At 41.0% G+C, this 13,649-nt stretch overlaps 1 long non-coding RNA gene across 1 annotated transcript in view; it reads right to left on the bottom strand.

Annotated features, from left to right (window-relative positions):
- Window positions 1-12,375: 12,375 nt before the first annotated feature.
- LOC146854874 (uncharacterized) overlaps window positions 12,376-13,649 on the bottom strand; it is a 271,213-nt gene continuing 269,939 nt past the window's right edge. The window contains exon 3 of the long non-coding RNA XR_014981241.1: window positions 12,376-12,426. This is a non-coding gene — a long non-coding RNA (uncharacterized LOC146854874). The remainder of the gene's footprint in view (window positions 12,427-13,649) is intronic.

A 13,649-nucleotide genomic window follows, 5' to 3' on the forward strand; every position in this document is an offset into this window, starting at 1 on the left:
CGGATCTTGCTCTCTCAGCTAGGCTCTGGTCGGGATTCTCCGCACTCCTCACCGCCTCGTCTGGGTGTTGATCGCAGCCTCAGTCGCCCCCGTTGGCCTGAGGGAGATACAGGAAATCCTGCGGGTACGCGTAATTGTCCGTCCGGCTGTGGCAGGAGACCGGGTCTGCAACGCACCTCCGGCGCGTGGGGTGTGAGAGGTGTCCCTGTTCGGGCGCCAATTATGTGGTAAATATTTAAATTACCTGTACTATTTTTATGCGGTAAAATACAATATGAATAACTCAGTAAAAATAAGAGGCAGAATCCGTGGTATTCGAGGGTATAATAGGGTATTTATTCCTTACAAAGGAATGATGGTTCGAACCAGGCAATCGAGTTCCGTCACCACGAAGGTTCAGGAAGGGATCAGCAATAGATTATTGACAAGTAATAATATATATAAGAAATGCATTACATTAGGACAGATGTAGGAGGCGTAACAGCTTGATAATACAGATAAGAATATACATACGTAATGAAAAGGCGTAATAATAGGCGTGCATAGAGGCGTATACTAAAAACGTCATTATGATGGTGACACAAATGGGTGGATCCATAAGAGAATCCTGTAAAGTCAGCAGAAAATACATGGCAGAGATGCGCGCGCAGCCGCATGACGTGTGATTGACGTGTAACTAGAGGGTGAAGGGAACTTGACTTTTAGCCCTACATGTGGAGACAGAAGTCTGGGGTGTCAGGACAACCTAGTCCTAAATCATATCTAATATCTTGTGTTTAAGGAACTATATTATCTAGAAGGAAAGGTCTTCGCGGACAAATCCTATTCTATACTGACTGTTAGTGCGTGTACAAGCGTCTAGGTGTCTACATGAGATGCGAGGGGGGCATGGGCCTACCATGGTAACGAGAGTCATGAATTACTTGCACGGAGACAGTAAGGCCGGGCCCTTTGCTCTGCAGCTAAAGGGATGTTTACCTAAGCTATTTAGACAGGAATGCATCTCTTGAGGAACGGAGCAGATAACTTGAAGGTGAAATACAGTTTTTGGCAGGCAACAGGCCGCGTCAGGCACCGTTAGCCGCGCAGGGAGTAGGACAAAGTTCATGGATACAGATGCAGGTCCAGGCTGGAGCATTCAGAGGCAGAAGCAAGAAAAAGCTCGATGGCAGCATTCAGGGCCTACTCGCCTGAACTGTAAAAAAAGAAAAGTGTACCATATAAAGTCGGTGGCCAATCATACTTAGGAATGGAATATCCGGCCCATTCATGGCAGATATGAAAGAGGACATGTTAACGTTGGACGCACATGTATTTGCGTCTTCATAGCTGGAACTGGAGGGAACATACATGTACTTGTAGCATGTACATGGAGCCGTTGGGGTCTAAGATAGGGGACATAATTGATCATAAAATTCATATTTCCTCAAGCTCCTGAGGTTCCTTGTCTGACCAGCCCTCTTGAGTTTGGCAGCCAAACACTCAGGTTTTCCTGTGTGCAGGGCTTTATGTGTGAGGCAGGCAGTTCTCTATCTGGCACGCAGTTCGATTGGGAGCCATTTTAGTTCTCTGAGTGCTTGTGAGATGTGATCGTATTTCCTGATTCCAGTGACCATTCTAGCTGCTGCGTTGAGAGTAGTTTTGAGGGGGGCTAGGTGTGATTTTGTTGTACCAGTGAGGGTGGCATTCCCATAGTCCAGTCTGGATAGCACCAGTGATTGGGTGGCTTGTTTGAGGTCGTTGGTTGGGATGAATGGTTTTATTTTGTTAAGTAACTTCAGGTTGACGAAGGCACTCTTTACGGAGTTCTTGATGTGATTGGCCATGTTGAATTTTGAGTCTAGGGTAATTCCTAATGATTTAACTGAGTGGGTCATAGTGTGATTGCCGTTAAGAGCATCCAAAGCTTTTAGTCATTCTGAAATATGAGGGTTCTACTCTTTGTTAGAGATGAGGAGTATTTCGGTTTTGTCTTGGTTGAGTTTTAAGTGGTTAAGAGACAGCCAATGTTGGATTTCTTTTAGAGTGACATTTAGTCTGTGAATGTCATCAATGGCGGAGGTTTCAAGATAGATTTGGGTGTCATCTGCATAGAGGTGGAAAGGGATGTTAGCCTTTTTGAGTAGGGCGGTCAGGGGTTCCATGTATACATTGAACAGTTGAGGTGAGAGCACTGAACCTTGGGGGACGCCCCTGTTGACAGGGTGTACGTCGGAGGTAAAGTTTTTAATTTTTATCCTTTGTGAGCGGCTGTGTAAGAAGGAGGAGAACCAGCGTAGGACCACCTCATCAGCTCCTACCCTTTCTTGTAGCGCCTTGATGAGAAGTTGGTGATCAACCATGTCAAAGGCTGCCGATAGGTCTAGGAGAATGAGGAGGCAGCATTGGTCGGTATCGAGGGATTTGTGGATGTCGTCTGTGATGTTAAGGATCACGGTCTCGGTGCTGTAACCTTTTCTGAAACCCAATAGGTGGGGGTCAAGAAGGTTGATGTTATCCATGTGCTGAGTCAGTTGTTGGAGGACGCATTTTTCCAGGATTTTGGATAGGAAGGGGAGATTGGAGACGGGTCTGAAGTTATTCAGTTCCTTGGAGTCAAGGCCTGTTTTTTTTAGTAGTTGCGTGACTTGGCCAACTTTGAGGCATTCAGGTATGATGCCGGTTCTCAGGGAGCTGTTAATGATCTTGCACCAGAATGGGGCTATGGAGAGACTCAGTGTTTTTATCAATTCGGTTGGAATCGGGTCAAGGACGTGAGAGGCTGGTTTGGAGGTGGAGATCAGTTTGAGGATCTCGGTTTCCGGGATGGGGTTGTAGGACTTCCAGGTTTTTGTGGGGTGCTTGGGCGAGCTATCTACTGTCACTGGAGGCAGGTTTTTGCAGACGAGGTTGACGATGTCCAGTGAGAGCTCAATCTTGGTGATTTTTTCTTCGAAGAAGTTGGCGAAGGTTTCACACAGATCTTTGGAGGCCTGTAGGGAGGAGTCCGGGGGTTTGGAGGTTTGTTGTTTGATGATTTTGAACAGTTCGTTGGGCCAGTTTTTTGCGTTGTCCAGGGCGGCGCAGAAGAAGGTGGATTTTTCACTGCTGATGTGATTTTTGTATTTCCTTCGGGCTGCTTTGAGTTGTTCAAGTAGGCTTGAGGAGGGATTACTCCTCCATAGTCTTTCTGAAGCTCTTAGTTGTCTTCTTTCGTTGTTAATGTCCGTGTTGAACAAAGATGGGATGTTCCTGTTTTTTTTTGTTTTCAGGGGGCTACTTGATCTAGAATGGATGTCATGTTTGTGTTGTAGTGGGCGGTGAGTTCTGTTGTGAATAGATCGTCCATGGAGGCAGTGAGGAGTGAGTTAACCCTTCTCTCTAGGTCAGTAATGTTAATCTGGGTGAAGTTTTTAGTCAGTTTCGGAGGGTTTGGGGTGGGGGGTTTTGGTGTGATAGGCTGAGTGAGGTGGAAAAGGATTAAGTGGTGGTCGGACCAGTCCACGGGCAGGATGCGGTCTATCATGACAGTGTCGTGCTGGGCGATAATGGCGTCTAGGATTTCTCCTTTATTATGGGTTTTCTCTAAGGAGTGTTGGGTAAGGTTGTTGCTGTGAAGCAGCTCCTGCAGGTTCTGGATTAGCAGGTTGCTTTCTTCATTCCAGTGAAGATTGAGGTCGCCCAGAATAAGGTTGTTCATATCTCGGAGAGAGCAGTGGGCAATCAGGTCGAACAGGTGTCATCCGCGTAGGAAACAATTTATATGCCAAACGGTTGGACGATCTCTGCCAGGGGTCTCAAGTATATATCGAAAAGCGTGGGACTAAGGGCCGAGCCCTGAGGGACTCCGCAGTTAAGAGGAAACTCATCTCCCTCAAAGACCCTAAATGAGCGGTCACTGAGGAATGATTGAAGCCACTGTATTGCCATACCTGATACTCCCACATTTTTAAGTTTGAGGAGCAGGGTAGTATGGTTAACAGTGTCGAAAGCGGCACTGAGGTCAAGAAGGATAATGGCCGCTGTGCCACCCTGATCCAAAATCCTTTTTGTTTCTTCTATCGCTGCAAGTTATGATTTTCCAGAAAGCCTACCATAGTGTTATTTACGTGTCTCTCTAGAATCTTGCTCACCCAGGGAAGGAGAGAGATGGGGCGATAGTTGGCAAAGTTGTCTTGATCCAGATTGTTTTTTTTTTAAAAAGGGCTTTGACCATAGCACATTTCCATGCTACCGGGACTGTTCCTGAGGAGATGGAAGAATTCACCATATCCAAAATTAGAGGGCGAATAGTGTCGGCTACTAAGGTGAGAGCCTGGGGGGGGCAGGGTTCACGGGGTAATCTGATTTTATGTTGCCATGATTAAATCCAGCATGGCAGAATTGAGGAGAGGGAATTGTGCTAGAGAAATATGGGGCCCTACAGACAGCTCAGCAGAGGTGGTAATGGGAATAGTAGACTGAGGGGGCAAAAAGGCCTAATAGATATTTTGGATTTTCTTGTGAAAAAATTCTGCCAAAGTGTTACAGTGCGTCAAAGGATCCTGTAACCTAGGATGTTTTTGAGGCAGTTTAGTAAGGGTTCTGGCAATTTTAAACATTTCTTTGGGAGAGTTGGCAGCTAATTCAATTTTCTGTTCGTAAAAAGTTGCTTGGGGAGTTTTAATTTCCAATTTATAGCATCTGATGGATTCCCTGTATTCCATTTTACTAATATCAGAGTAATGAGAGTGATAAATGAGTTGGTAGATGAGTGTTTTATTGTTGCTAGTGCTGATGTTGGCGGTTAGCACTCAAAGGTGTTGTAGGTGAAGGAGTCTATTTCCGTCACGGAAATAATGTTTTTGTGGATGATGGCTATGCCTCCACCTCTTTGATCTTTTCATTTAGCCATGTCTCAGTGATGAATGCTATGTCTATGTCGTAGGTGAGGATGTATTCCGCTAGCTCTGTGGCATGCTTGGTGACTGATCTGCAGTTTGTGGGGGACATCCCTGTTGTGTGTTTTATCGTTCGGGGGACCATGGGGATGATAGTGCATGTGGCCGTGAGTCTAGGGGATTTCAGGGGGGCCTGTTCTCTTCCTGTATTTTGGATTGGGGGGTGGCAGTAATAAGATTGTCGAACGAGGAAGCTAGAGCTGCCACTTCACTTGCAGAGGTGACATCTCTAGTTCTTTTCGGTCTGTGTGTCTGATGAGAGAGGGGGGTAGAGATCCCTTCCAGATGGGGAGCATTGGGAAGCCTCTGTTGAGAGAGAGAGAAGGGAAGGAAGGGTAGTGGTGAGGCTTTGTGGGTGCGGCGAGGTTGGTAAGGATTTCACTAAGACCCTGGATTATGGTGGTAATTTGGCTTTCAAGCAGGGTGAGCCGCTGCCCATTCTCTATGTCACTGTGGGTGTTCTGTGCGGGAAAGTTAATCCTGGGGGGGAGAGCCTGACATTGTTAGGTTGCCCTTTAGTGGGTGATGTGTCCGTGTGGGATCTGGGCGGGTCAGTGGTGCGGGGAGGCAGGGGCAATGTTGGGGCGTGGATGTTAAATTGCATGAGGGACTGGGGAGAGGGTTGGGAGTCACGTACTATGTGTTTAGGTCGTTCGAAGTGGATTGGGAGGGAGGGAGGGGGGTCGGGAGAGGGAGGTTGCTGGAGGGGTGTAGAGGGGTCTTGTTCTCTCTGGTAGTTTTTGAGGTGGTGTCTTGCGGCGGGAGGCAGGTGTTATTACTAGGGTGCCCCAGGATGGAGGGTGAGTTCTGTTGGTGAGTCGGGTTCTTCAGGGAGAGGAGGATGGGTGGGCAGGGGAGGAGTGCGTAGGAGGAGGAAGTCCGGAGGGATGGGAAGAGAGCATCAAAGATTTCTAGGTTGTCATTGTGGTGTTCACATTTCGCCCAGTGTGGTTAGGGACTGAGAAAGTCAGTTTGCAACTATGAGATGTGTTAGTCATTTTTGAGATATTGAGTTGAGATCTGAGGATGGAGTTCCATGTTTCGGGTCTTTCAGTGTGGAAGATGAGATCCATTATTACTTGTCCTTTGGAGGCGCAGTGATAGATGTCCACGAATAGTGACTCAGGATGTTCTCTGATGAGTTTTTGTTTAAAGGTTTTTTCGCTTTGGGTGAGAGGTTAGGGGGGAAGCTGATCGTGAAGGAGTTCAGGCCGAGCGGTTTTAGGTCGTTCGCAGAGGCAGGGTTGGAGTAGGCTGATATGGCGTATGGCATAGTGACTAAGTGTGATGGGGGCAGGCACCCTATAAGGAAGGGTGGGCTAGAGTTTCCAGAAACTGTCCGTAAGGGAGAAAGTGCGAGTAGTATAGAGATTTTGTGCTGTTGCTCTAGGGCTGGTTGTTGACTCTCCAGAGCATAAGGTTGAGGATGACTTCTGGGAAGTCGTAGAAAGGCGAGGTATCTACAGACAGAGCAGCTACAGACTTTGCAGCTACAAAATTTCCACTCGCTATACCAACACTGCTGTGGCCTGCTTGGTTAACAGCTATTTAACAGCTGTGGCAGCATCAGAGGGCTCCCGGCCCAAAACTCCACATGGCTGTGACTCAACGCTGGGATAGTGAGCGCGTCGAGATCTTGATAAGAGGGATCGGAGCTCCGCCATTTGAAGGTCAGGCAGGCTTTACAGGAGGAGGGAAACATCCTCATCTTTCTTGCAGTTTTACATACATATACATACATATATATGCATATATATATATATATATATGTAGTGACCAAGGCGGTATGCCGCCGAAACGTGTCTAGCTTTTGTTGGATTAAATTACCTTTGTGCCATTATCTCACGGAGTCTGTGCCTGACTGTTCGCCGCCGCCAGGATTGGAATAGAATATATATATATATATATAAAACTATGAAACGCCAGATCCCCAAATGATGAAGGAATGGGCGGAAACAAACCTAGAATCATCCAGAAGACCGGTAATTCTGTTGGTTAAATACGCTAAATCAGACCGCCTAAAACTACAAGAGCAAATAGATGCCTTAAATGAAGAAATGGGACAAAGTGATGAGGAGAAAAAACTGAGAACAGATATGACACTATGCTTGAAAAAAGAAGAAGATAAAATAAGGGAGCGAAAAACATATAAATATCACAGAGACAAGGCTGATTATGAATGTGGGCGCATCTTCACTTTCGCTAAAAAATATGAGAATGTGAAGATATCAAAATTTAGTGGTGCCCCCAGAATTCCAACAAGGGTCAACAAGGGATCAAAACAAGTTGAATCATCCACATCAGAACTCGGTTCAGCTGTTGAAAGTGAAACAGAAGGTGCCAACCGGGATCAAAGAGTCCCAATTGCAATCTCACTTGTCGAAGAATTGGAGTTTTTATTGGAGGAGCGAAAACAAACATTGCGGCCCAAAAGACAACAAACAAAACCAGTACCCACAAACGCCAAGAAAGGAGAAGGGCAAAACAAAGGAGAAACCACCAAACATTACCAAACACGCCAGTGGAATCGCAAATAATCATGGAACAACCCAACCAGAGTAACATTACTGTAACAAACTTATAAACAGTAACGCTAAATCAGGCAGAGTTACAGCTGCTATCGTTGGATTTATCATTTTGCCCTGAAAGCACCTTCGACTATGCCGCTACAAGAATGGACGTTTTCAAAGGTATCAGAAAATTAAAACTTATGAAATATCATCTTCTTAAAAATGCGTCTGAGCAATTAGAAAACATGGAAACTACAGACTTACCTCCTCTCACATGTTCCCCACCTTTGTTTGGACTTTCAAGCCAAGATATGCCACTCCTCAAAGATCTTCAATCATTGGCGCAAACAAGATCACAATATGGGGATCAAGAAAGATCACCGGAAACGGATACAAATATTGCTATTCATCAAAAGACATTCAAACCACGTTCAACCTTTGTCGCAATCATGCCAAGAGACGGTATTGATGTATATCATGAACAAGTCATCGCGGGATTAAAACAATTGAATTACAAAATCAACAAAATCAGTGGAAACAAGAAAAACAAGCAAGAAATAAAATACCAGCAATTGATGAGCAAATTATAAAAGAACAAGGAAATCATTATAAGAAATGCTGACAAAGGCGGCAATTTGGTAATCTGGGGCAAGGCGGACTATATCAAAGAAGCACTCAATCAACTATCAGATAACCAATGCTACCGCAGAAGTGATCAATCAGAGCTCAAAAAACATTTGAGGATTACTACACCAAATTGATGGCCTAGAAGGGTTTGGGTATGATAAGTAAGGATGAATATTTATTTCTGAGGAACAATACACCCACAATCCCTGTTCTATATTTCATACCCAAACTACACAAAAATCCAACGAAACCTCCAGGACGTCCCATTATATCGGCCAAGAACAGCCTTATGGAACATGCGTCCATAGACCATTTTTTACAGGACTTCGTCCAGAAACTTTCTACGGGTGATTTTCTAACAAAAATACATAATTTTGAGTGGCGTAATTAGTATTTATTAATAACAATGGATATAACTGCTCTCTATAAAGGAGTATTAAGATTCATAAATAAATGGGCTATGGATTAAGCATATCCATTATTCCACGGTTGATTCTAATTTATAACAAGATAAAGGCTTTTATCTTGTTCTTAAAATTCAGTTTTTTGTCGTTTTTCTCACTTTAATATTTCACGTTACTTTTTGACAAAGGCTTAGGTTAATTAAGTAGGGGTTTTTTGCACTAGCACTTTATATCCAAGTTATTCATAATCAGGAGTTATATAATACCAGATAGGCCAGGATAAGATACACAGGTACTCAACAAAATCCGAGAGTCAGGAATATATATTCAAAGGAAGCAACAGTAACACCAGATATAAATGAAGAGGCAGATCAATATTAACACAGAGTTATTTTTTACAAAATAACTATTAGACTATACTTTATGATTAAAGTGGACGTCTAGTAATTATATATTTAGGTAGATATTTAAATATGTATTTATTTATGTATTTATGCAAATATAATTGGGTGCAATGCAATCAAGGATATGATAGATAGAGGTGACTCGAAATGGATGTCAGGGTATTTAAACCGAGACAACAAATGTTTTAGCCTCCCTCATAAATTTGAAAGGATTTTAAAATCTATGTTGTGTACCATCATGATTTGTATTGATGAAATGTTGCGTTGAATTTGCACTGACTATAGGGAAACATGGGTAAATGGTTGTATAGATATGCAAGTATACCTTCAATGCATATATCATATCCGTTCATTTAGATTTTAATTGATTTTAAAATTATTGTTATTATCAAAAAGTGAATGGAGATTAATTGCATCAATTTGGCACATGTGAATAGATCGACGGCCAATATTGACTTAAACAATCGATAAAGAGATTTGGACTATCCAAACTGGTATTTGCATCATGTAACAGTGGAAAATCCAAGGACTCATGCACCACATACAAGACAAACAAATGTATGAATGTGTGTGTGTATATATATACAGAATGTATACGAAATAAGATCTAGCCGTATCGATCCTAACGCCTTGGTATTTAAACACGTATGTATTTATCATTGCACTGTCACTTTAACATTAAAAAAAAAATGTGGAGAAAAAAACAGTACAAAAACAGTCAGCTGACTTGCCAACGTGTCATGTGATCAAGGCTCTTTGGAGCCGAAACGTGTAATGGCCGACAGGCTTTGGAAAATAAACTAAACTCTGCGTACTTAATTGTGGTCCGTGCTCCATTTGTCTAACGAGGTGCAGTTGCTGTACAGTGGAGTTCCTGGGATATATATATATATATATATATATACACCAATAACATAAAATCTAATTAGAAAAAACCCATTATGTTATAAATTAAAACATTAAGCATTTTAAAAATCTTTAAACTCCCACTCCAGTCAGGGCAACAGTAGGGAAAGTGTTGGATAGCAGAGGGGTAAAAATTACTATTCCCACTCCAGTGAGTGCAACAATAGGGAAAGTGTTGGATAGCGGAGGGGTAAAAATTACTATTCCCACCCCAGTGAGTGTAACAGTAGGGAAAGTGTTGGATAGCGGAGGGGCAAAAATGTCTATTCCCACTCCAATAAGTGTAACAGTCGGGAAAGTGTGGGATAGCGGAGGGGTAAAAATTATTATTCCCACTCCATTTAGTGCAAAAGTGGGAAAGTGTTGAATCGCAGAGGGATAAAATTTACTATTCCCACTCCAGTCATTGCAACCGTAGGGAAAGTGTTAGATAGCGGAGGGGTACAAATTACTATTCCCACACCAATGAGTGCAACAATAGGGAAAGTGTTGGATAGCTGAGGGGTAAAAGTTACTATTACCATTCCAATAAGTGTAACAGCGGGGAAAGTGTTGGATAGTAGAGGGGTCAAAATTACTATTCACACTCCAATGATTGCAACAGGTGGGAATATGTGTGATAGCGGAGGGGTAAAAATTACCATTCCCACTCCAGTGAGTGCAACAATAGGGAAAGTGTTGGATAGTGGCGGGATCAAATTTACTATTCCTACTCCAGTCAGTGCAACAGTAGGGAAAGTCTTGGATTTCTGAGGGGTTCAAGCCGTTCTAAATTAAAAACAAACAAAATATTAACAAAAAATATTTAAAAAACAAAATAAATGAAAAATATATCAATATGTTAAAAATGAAAATACAAACATATTTAATATTAAAATGTTAAAACATTCAATATTCAAATTTAAAAACAAACATTATAATGTTAAATACATATGACAAATAACTACAAATATTATATTAAATAAAACAAAAAATAATTTTCAAACAAATACATATATTTAATTAAACATTATTTAGAAATAAAAGCATTAATCATTACATATATTTACTTTTGTTATATATATAAAACACCACACAATTCACAACCCACAACTAATTAGTTTTTTTAAATGTACTCCTATAATTAACATAATTAGTTACCAATTATAGAAATATTAATAATCACAAAACAAATTAAAACTCATAACAATTAATTAACTTCCCAGACTTTGCCCCTATAATTATTAATTAATTAAACTTACATTACTTCCCACCCTTTACCCCTATAAACCCCACAAACCACAGCTACAATTAAGCTGTAAAAAAATGTATTACACAAATAAAACTTATTTTCAATAAAAAACTAATAGTATTCCACAACTAATTATAAAGTACGTAAAATTAATTATTGTTAATGATCAACTAATTATTAATTAATTCAACATAAATTACTTACCACCCTTTACCCCTATAAACCCCACAACCTGCACATAACATTAATTACACAATTTCCATAATTAATTACCAATTAATTAATATTAATTAACAACCAATTAATGATTAATTACAAATATATTACTTCCCATTTTTCAAAGTGCCATGTGGCGCACACATGCTTCTAGGGCATGTGTGTGCTTTACATGTGCACACTTTCTTTTTTGGGGGTGATTCAGGTACGCATTGCTTTGCATTCGCTAATTGCTATTACTAATTTGCCAATTGCCAATTAGTAATTGCAAAACCATTCATTTCTATGGGATTATAGGCCCATAGGAATGAATGGAGTCATATTACTTAAAAGCGATTCACTATTTACCGAATCGTTATTAGGTAATGTTAAGGAATCGCAAAATATCTTGTGATTCCTACATGCATTGCATTTTGCGATTTCAAAACAGCGATTCAGTACAAACGCTATTTTAGAATCGCAAAATGTATGCTTGATGCATGTGCCCCTACATGCTTTATGTAAATCATTGCCCTGCAGAGCCAACATCCTTGTGAGGAGCATGCTGACCACAAGTTGTCAACTGTCACCTGCACACCAAGTTAATCTTCAATATAAACATGTTCAATACCTCTACACACATATGATGCATTAGGAGCCCAAGCCTTCTGAAAACACTTATACCCATCGGCTGGACACCAGCTGTACAATATTAGGTAGAAAAGTAATATGAAAGTTACCTACCACTATGTAAACTATAAAAACAAACTGACACACCCATTGGAGGATGTTATCATCCATGTAGGTACCCTGATACAGGCCCAGGTAATAGTTTGCACAAAAAGGGGTACCCCTAATAACGCTTCCTAAATTAGGGTCTACATAACATATGTTAAAAAACATTTCGGAAACATAATAAATAGTGGACTAACAAATTTACAGTGAAGAATATGCAAACAGCCGGAAATTATTACATATCAAAAAATCACTTTTTATTATTTTTTTATAAATTCATTCTATTGTCGTCTTTTGATGTACGTTTTTAATTTATATATATACAAAAGGCAGGAGTTATTTTCTAAAAAATCATGGTTATACTCTCATTGGTATGTCCATCTCATGATTTTTCAAACAAATGCTAATCTCTGTATTTTAGACATACTTGTGCATTCATACTTGCCTGTCTGATGTCGCTAGTTTTGTCAGAATTATGATTCTTCAATATATGCACTGTTAGAGATAAAACATGATCAATCAGTTAGATCAAAACAGTTAAATCAGTGTGTTGGATATAACTCTTTTCGGTTCTTTTCTCTATACAGACAGTATAATTTATTCAGAACATTGTCACACTTTTTTGCATCTGAAAATACATAGGATAAACAAGTGCATTCATATATGTCATGGCTAAGAATGGGGTCCTATGCGCGATTCGGTATTACGCCTTCATCAGGTAGCCATGTACGATATGAAACCTGGAAGAGAGGGTTCAAGAATTTCAGGGTTACATAATATCAGTCCTACTTAAATTCATACATCATACAAAGTCGTATTTATTCTAAGTGATTCCATTGTCACAGGGAAGGATTAGCCCAACATTTGAAATAAAAAATTGAAATGTGATGTAGATTAGAATGTTAAAAGATAAGAATTGTAATTCAGGAGATAGTTTCAAAATAGTGCTCACCCATGCATGTGACCTCCATAGCCCAAAGATTTAAAGTGCCTGTACAGTGGTGCCAAACCAGTTAGTGTCTGAAATCAGGCATGTATTTAGTGCGTTCTGAACCAGCAGTTACCTTATTGAGAGTAAAATCAATGGTCAGGAACTACTCATAGAGCGTGGTATTAAGATCAAGGCTCCCAGACTTATTCTTCTAAGTTTACTTATCTTTGAGAACAGAGGGCGGGAAAGGAGAAAAAGGAGAAAAAAGAGAGCTGATTTTGATGTCTCTTCGCATAATGGAAGTAAAACGAGTGTACTGAACGGATTGGAGTTAAGACTTCCCCATAGAGTAGGGCTTGTAGGTATCTCTCACTTGGTTATAGCCTAATGTTGATTCCCTGAACAGGTTATGTATACTATTTCCTATTCACTATAGCGATTCTAAAATTTGAGATTTTGAGTAATTTATTACTGCCTCTAATGCGTTTGAGACAAACATTTATATAGCTATATACAATTTATAACCGATTATATAATTGGCCCCCCTCTATTTTTGGAGACTACCGCGAGATCTCATTTTTACGTGTTTTATCCCTATTCTTCTACCTGGATAGCATGATGGCTTTTTAAATGCCGCTAACTGTGGTGGCTATCTCTTTCCCGTAGTTTATGGTTGCGTGGCGTGCACAGGTCACACAAGCGTTCTCCAAAACTGGGAGCAGCCGCTTCAGCGGTTCTGTGTGTAAACACTCTTGTTACGGACGTCCGTCGCCGTCTGTCTGGAGGC

This window comes from Triturus cristatus, chromosome 4_1 (genome assembly GCF_964204655.1).
Source record: "Triturus cristatus chromosome 4_1, aTriCri1.1, whole genome shotgun sequence".
Lineage (NCBI taxonomy): Eukaryota > Metazoa > Chordata > Amphibia > Caudata > Salamandridae > Triturus > Triturus cristatus.